Source organism: Neomonachus schauinslandi, unplaced genomic scaffold (assembly GCF_002201575.2).
Source record: "Neomonachus schauinslandi unplaced genomic scaffold, ASM220157v2 HiC_scaffold_177, whole genome shotgun sequence".
Lineage (NCBI taxonomy): Eukaryota > Metazoa > Chordata > Mammalia > Carnivora > Phocidae > Neomonachus > Neomonachus schauinslandi.
Window position 1 is genome coordinate 26693 of NW_025408878.1, and position 6914 is coordinate 33606.

A 6914-nucleotide genomic window follows, 5' to 3' on the forward strand; every position below is an offset into this window, starting at 1 on the left:
AAATAAACCGGGGTGATCAAGTGGAGTGTAACTGGGATGGTGGCATGGGAGTGAGGGATATATTAAGTAGGGGAATGGTAAAGGAAGCCTTCCCTGAGCTGGTAACATTTGAGCAGTGACTAGAATGATAAAGAGCCAGCTCTGAGAACATCTGAAGAGTGTTCCTGGTAGAAGAAATGGCAAGTATAGACCCTGAGGGGTGCAGGAACTTGACAGTTCAGGAAACAATTAGGAAAATCATTGTGGCTAGACACAGTGACAGGGAGGGATGGAAGGAGGGAGAGGGAAGAGGGGGAGGGGGTAGGGGGGTGAGAGAGAGAGAGAAAGCGCTCAAGAGAGCATGCTTATAGGAAATGGGGTCAGGGATATAGGCAGGAGCCAAATTATGTGGGGGCTTTGTAGGATGTAGAAAGGAGCTTTGAATTTATTCTATGCTCATTAAATCCAGGGAGGATTTTAGACAAAAGAGTGGTATCTGATTTTTCATTTTTTAAATAGCTGTTCTGTGGCAAATGAACTGAAGGAGTTTAGAGTGGAAGTAGGGAAACTGGTTAGTATAGTAAAAGCCACCCCAAGTGAGATGAAGGAGTTTGGACTTGTGGAAGTGCTAGAAGGAATCAGGTGCAGAATAAATACTATAAATTTGAAGATAGAGGAATGATGTAGGTGTAAAACACCATATGTAACAGTTAAAAGAGGTGAATTTGGTGGTGGGGTGGCATGGGGCAGACAGCTGATTATTTTTTTTAAGTTATAAGCCTTGTGATAATATTTGACTTTTTTTTTTTTTGCTTGATACTTTCTAGGTACATTTTATTTTTATTTTTTATTTATTTATTTATTTATTTTTAAAGATTTTATTTATTTATTTGCGAGAGAGAACGAGAGACAGAGAGCACGAGAGGGAGGAGGGTCAGAGGGAGAAGCAGACACCCCGCTGAGCAGGGAGCCCGATGCAGGACTCGATCCCGGGACTCCAGGATCATGACCTGAGCCGAAGGCAGTCGCTTAACCGACTGAGCCACTCAGGCGCCCCTTTATTTATTTTTCAATTTAAATTTTAGGTAGTTTTTTTTTTTAATTTATTTATTAGAGAGAGAAAAAGCACAAGCAGGGGGAGCAGCAGACAGAGGGGGAAGCAGGCTCCCCACTGAACAAGGAGCCCGATGTGGGACTCGATCCCAGGACCCTGGGATCATGACCTGAGCTGAAGGCAGACGCTTAACCAACTGAGCCACCCAGGCGTCCCTAAATTTAGGCAGTTAACATACAATCAGTATTGGTTTCTGGAGTAGAATTCAGTGATTCATCACTTACACACAACACCCAGTGCTCGTCACAACAAGTGCCCTCCTTAATACCCATTACCCATCTAGCCCATCCCTCACCCACATCCCTCCATCAACCCTCACTTTGTTCTCTGTTGTTAAGAGTCTCTTACGGCTTATTTCCCTCTCTCTTTTTTTTTTTTTCTTTTCCCCCTTCCCATATATTCTTCTGTTTTCTTTCTTAAATTCCACATATGAGTGGTATTTGTCTTTCTCTGACTTATTTCACTTAACATAATACACTCTAGCTCCATCTATGTCGTTGCAAATGGCAAGATTTCATTCTTTTTGATGGCTGAGTAATATTCCTCTGTGTGTGTGTGTGTGTGTGTGTGTGTGTGTGTGTGTGTGTGTGTATACCGCATCTTTGTCCATTCATCAGTCAATATCCATAGTTTGGCTATTGTTGATAATGGTGCTATAAACACTGGGGTGCATGTACCCCTTCAAATCTGTATTTTTGTATCCTTTGGGTGAATACCTAGTATTGTAATTGCTCGATCATAGGGTAGTTCTATTTTTAACATTTTGAAGAACCTCCATACTGTTCTCCAGAGTGGGTGCACCAGTTTGCATTCCCACCAACAGTGCAAGAGGGTTCCTCTTTCTCCACATCCAACACCTGTTGTTTCTTGTGTTGTTAATTTTAGCCATTCTGACAGTTGTGAGGTGGTATCTCATCCTGGTTTTGATTTGTATTTCCCTGATGATGAGTATTATTGTTGAGCATCTTTTCATGTGTCTTTAGTCATCTGGATATCTTTTTTTTTTTTTTTAAGATTTTATTTATTTATTTGACAGAGACACAGCAAGAGAGGGAACACAAGCAGGGGGAGCAGGAGAGGGAGAAGCAGGCTTCCCGTGGAGCAGGGAGTCCAGTGTGGGGCTCCATCCCAGGACCCTGGGATCATGATCTGAGCCGAAGGCAGACGCCTAACAACTGAGCCACCCAGGCGCCCCATCTGGATGTCTGTTTTGGAACAGTGTCTGTTCATGTCTTCTGCCCATTTCTTAACTGGGTTATTTGTTTTTTGGGTGTTGAGTTTGATAAGTTCTTTGTAGATTTTGGACGCTAACCCTTTATCAGATATGTCATCTGCAAATATCTTCTCCCATTCTATAGGCTGCCTTTTAGTTTTGTTGATTGTTTCCTTCACTGTGCAGAAACTTTTTATCTTGATGAAGTCCCAATAGTTTATTTTTGCTTTTGTTTCTCTTGCCTGTGGTGACATGTCTAGTAAGGAGTTGCTATGGCTGAGGTCAAAGAGGTTTCTGCCTGTGTTCTCCTCTAAGATTTTAATGGTTTCCTGTCCCACATTTAGGTCTTTCATCCATCTTGAATTTATTTTTTTGTGTATGGTGTAAGGAAGTGGTCCAGTTTCATTCTTCTGCATGTTGCAATTCAGTTTTCCCAATACCATTTGTTGAAGAGACTGTCTTTTCCATCGGATAGTCTTTACTACTTTTTTAAAGATTAGTTGACCATATAGTTCTGGGTCCATTTCTGGGTTCTCTGTTCTGTTCCACTGATCTATGTGTCTCTTTTTGTGCCAGTACCATACTGTCTTGGTGACTATAGCTTTGTAATAGAGCTTGAAATCCGGAATCGTGATGCCTCCAGTTCTGTTTTTCTTTTTCAGAATTGCTTTGGCTGTTCGAGGTCTGTTGTGCTTCCATACAGATTTTAGGATTATTTGGTCTAGCTCTGTGAAAAATATTGGTGGTATTTTGATGGGGATTGCATTAAATGTGTAGATTGCTCTGGGTAGTATAGACATTTTAGCAATGTTTGTTCTTCCAATCCATGAGCATGGAATGCTTTTCTATTTCTTTGTGTCCTCTAATATATGTCATTTTAAATTATTTTGATTACCATAATGATAAAAACAATAAACATGTTCCTCCAGAAAACTAGAAACATTTATCTCCTTTGCTCAGTATAGTTTATGTTTTAATCATATAATTAAATTCTCATAGTATGTACCACAGTGTATTAAAAAAGGTATGTAAATATGTCTCCCCCATTAAATTGAATTCCTATAGGACAGGGATCATACTCATTTCTGTATCTTTTTTTTTTTAAGATTTTATTTATTTGAGAGAGAGAAAGTGAGAGACAGAGCACTAGCAGAGGGGGAGGAGCAGAGGGAGAAGCAGACTCCCTGCTGAGCAGGGAGCCCGATACGGGGTTCGATCCCAGGACTCCGAGATCATGACCTGAGCTAAAGGCAGACACTTAACCGACTGAGCCATCCAGGCACCTCGATTTCTGTATCTTTAGAACTTGACCCAGTGTATGGGTGTTACCCATTTCGTATGAGTTCAATGATAGGAAGAGCAATTTAAGGTGAGCCCCAGAATAAGTCCACATTTTATTTGGAATAATTAGAAACTGAGATAAAGGGTGCCTGGCTGGCTCAGTCGGAAGAGCATGTTACTCTTGATCTCCGGGTTGTGAATTTGAGCCCCATGTTGAGTGTAGAGATTACTTAAATAAAATTAAATTAAATTAAATAAATAACTTTAAAAATAACTGAGAACAAAGAGGAACTAACTATGGTTATCCTTATTTATCCTCCTTGACTTCTGTAAACTGTAGACTTCTTTCTAGAATTATGGTGGTTTCCCCCTGAAATAGTTTCTAAGTCAGAGCTTAAACATCTCCAATCCATTGTGGTTTTTAACTTGAGAAACCTATCTGAGTTAATTGGTAGAAGGTAGTTAATTGCTTTTTCAGGGTAGCTAATCAGCTCTGTTGATTCCAACACATAACTAGATGTAAATCTGATCTTCAGCATAATGTATTGATGTGGATTAAATACTGTCTTCATTGTTGTCTGTAGTGATTTTGGTGCTTCTTATAAGATTCTTCCCAGATATGTGGTCAGATTCATGCTGTGCTTCCCACTGCTAAGTGTTTATACATGGCACCTAGCCACCTGGGTTCCCTGTCCCCCTTGGATAGTCCTCCTGAATCTTTTTTCTGATGTTAAAGCAGTCTGTGAGGGATAAATTTATTTACCTCAAAGCATAATTGGTAACTGAAAACTTTTTCCCAGTGAAGAGCAGTGGTATGTGGTATTTATAGAGACTTTCATTTTAAAAAATCCTATTTTTCTTTAGAAGTCATACTTTGGACATACCTACTAATACTTGTCATATTAGAATCATCTTTTAAAATTTTGTTTTGGAGTGCCTGGCCGGCTCAGTCGGTAGAGCATGTGACTCTTGATCTCATGGCTGTAAGTTCAGGCCCCACATTAGGTGTAGAGATAACTTAATAATAAGATCTTTTAAAAATATATATAAATAAAATTTTGTTTTAATCTTAAATCTTTTGAGGTTAGAATCTTTAATGTTTTGGTTCTTTTATTTTTCTTTTGTTTTTGCTTACTAGGTTAAACACCAAAACTGACATTTTAAAATTCTTGAAAATGAAGTATAGCTGAGTGATTATGATTAAGATGATGGGCTCTGATGCCAGACTGCCTGGGTTTGTTTTGTTTTTGTTTTTATTTTATTTTTTTTAAAGATTTTATTTATTTATTTGACAGAGAGATAGTGAGAGCAGGAACACAGCAGGGGGAGTGGGAGAGGGAGAAGCAGGCTCCCTGCCAAGCAGGGAGCCCGATGTGGGACTCGATCCCAGCTGGGACTCGATCCCGGCTGGGATCATGACCCAAGCTGAAGGCAGACGCTTAACGACTGAGCCACCCAGGCGCCCTGACTGCCTGGGTTTAATCACAGCACTGTGACCATAGGCAGATTTCATAATTTATGGATGACTTGGTTTTCTCATCTGTAAATGGAGACAATAAAAGCACCTATCTCAGGATTGTTGTAAGGGTTAATTAAATAAGTTAATATATGTAAAGCACTTAGTACCTAATTACTGTTATCATTTAGCTAAAGATGGAGTAAGGCAAACTCAGTAACTGACACAGATTCTCCCTTTTTTTTTTCTTCTTTTTTTTTTTCGGACTTTCCTTAAAAACAAAGTGCTTTGCAAATGGTTGGATGATAAAAATCCTTCTCAGTACAAGTAATTTCCCAAAAAGCCATAAAATCTCTATAAAGACTAGATTTCTGCTTCTCCATTTGAGAGTTTTGGTGTTTTCATTAAAGTGAAATTAGTTAACATGGTTGAAGATAAAGGTTCAATTTGATGTTTGGGGAACAAGGGGAAAGCAACAAGAGATGAAGAGAACTAAGAATTATGATTCACCCACTATGTGTGTCTGGTACTATGCTAAGCACTTTGTATCTCCTTTAATCCTGTCACAGTTTTTTCAACCCAGGGAAGTGGATATCATTTTTCCCTTTTCATGGATAAGGAAATCAAGGCCCAAGGAGATTAAAAAATTTGCCCAAAACATGATGAACACACAAATAACTGTATTATATATGAGAATCTATGTGACATAAGAGATAAAGGGAAGTGCTAGTGGGGGTTAAAAGAAGTAAGAGAACATATCCAGTTAGGGTTTTAGAGGAAGCAGACTTTAAAAAAAAATTTTTTTTAAGATTTTATTTATTTGTCAGAGAGAGAGAGAGTGCACAAGCAGGGGGAGCAGCAGGCAGAGGGAGAAGCAGATTCCCCACTAAGCAGGGAGCCCGATGGCAGGACTCGATCCCAGGACCCTGGGATCATGACTTGATCCAAAGGCAGATGCTCAACTGACTGAGCCACCCAGGCGTCCCAGGAAGCAGATTTTTAAAATGACCCTTGGAGGGGCACCTGGGTGGCTCAGTCGGTTGAGTGTCTGCCTTCAGCTCAGGTCATAATCTCAAGGTCCTGGGATCGAGCCCTGTGTGGAGCTCCCTGCTCAGCGGGGAGTCTGCTTCTCCCTCTCCCTCTCCTTCTGCCCCTCCCCTCACTGCTTGTGATTGCTCTCTCTCTCTCTCTCAGATAAATAAATCTTTAGAAATAAAATAAAATGACCCTTCGAGGGTGGATAGTTTGACAGGACTGTGCCCGTTTAGATGCATTAGAGCAGTAATCCTCAAGTCCATGGCATTTGAAAATACAGATATCTGTGCCCTTTACAAGTTCAGCATCTCTGAAGGGTGAGGTCCAAACAGTTGTATTTTTTAAAAAAAACTTTACAAGTGATATTGATGTGCTGCCAAGATTGAGAATTACTACATTGTGTACTGAAAATATATGGGCTGAATTCAGAATATTATTAGTAATCTAGTTTGTTCAGAATATAAAGTAAAACAGGGGGCATTGTAAGAAATTGGCTGAAAAGCCAAATTGGCCACCAAATTTTGGAGAGCTTTGGTTGGCAGAATAAGGAATTGTGTTTGTTTTAATAAATCATTTACGGTTTTTGTTTGTTTTGTTGTTTTGGTAAAAAATAACAAAATTTACCATCTTAATGATGTTTAAAGGTACAGTTTGGTAGTGTTACATATATTTACATTGTTGTAAAACAGATCTTCAGACCTTTTTCATCTTGTAAATCTGAAACTCTGTACCCATTAAAGAATAACTCCCTTTTCTCCTCCCCCCTCAGCCCCTGGTAATCATCATTCTACTTTCTGTTTCTCTGAATTTGACTACTTTAGATACTTCATATAAGT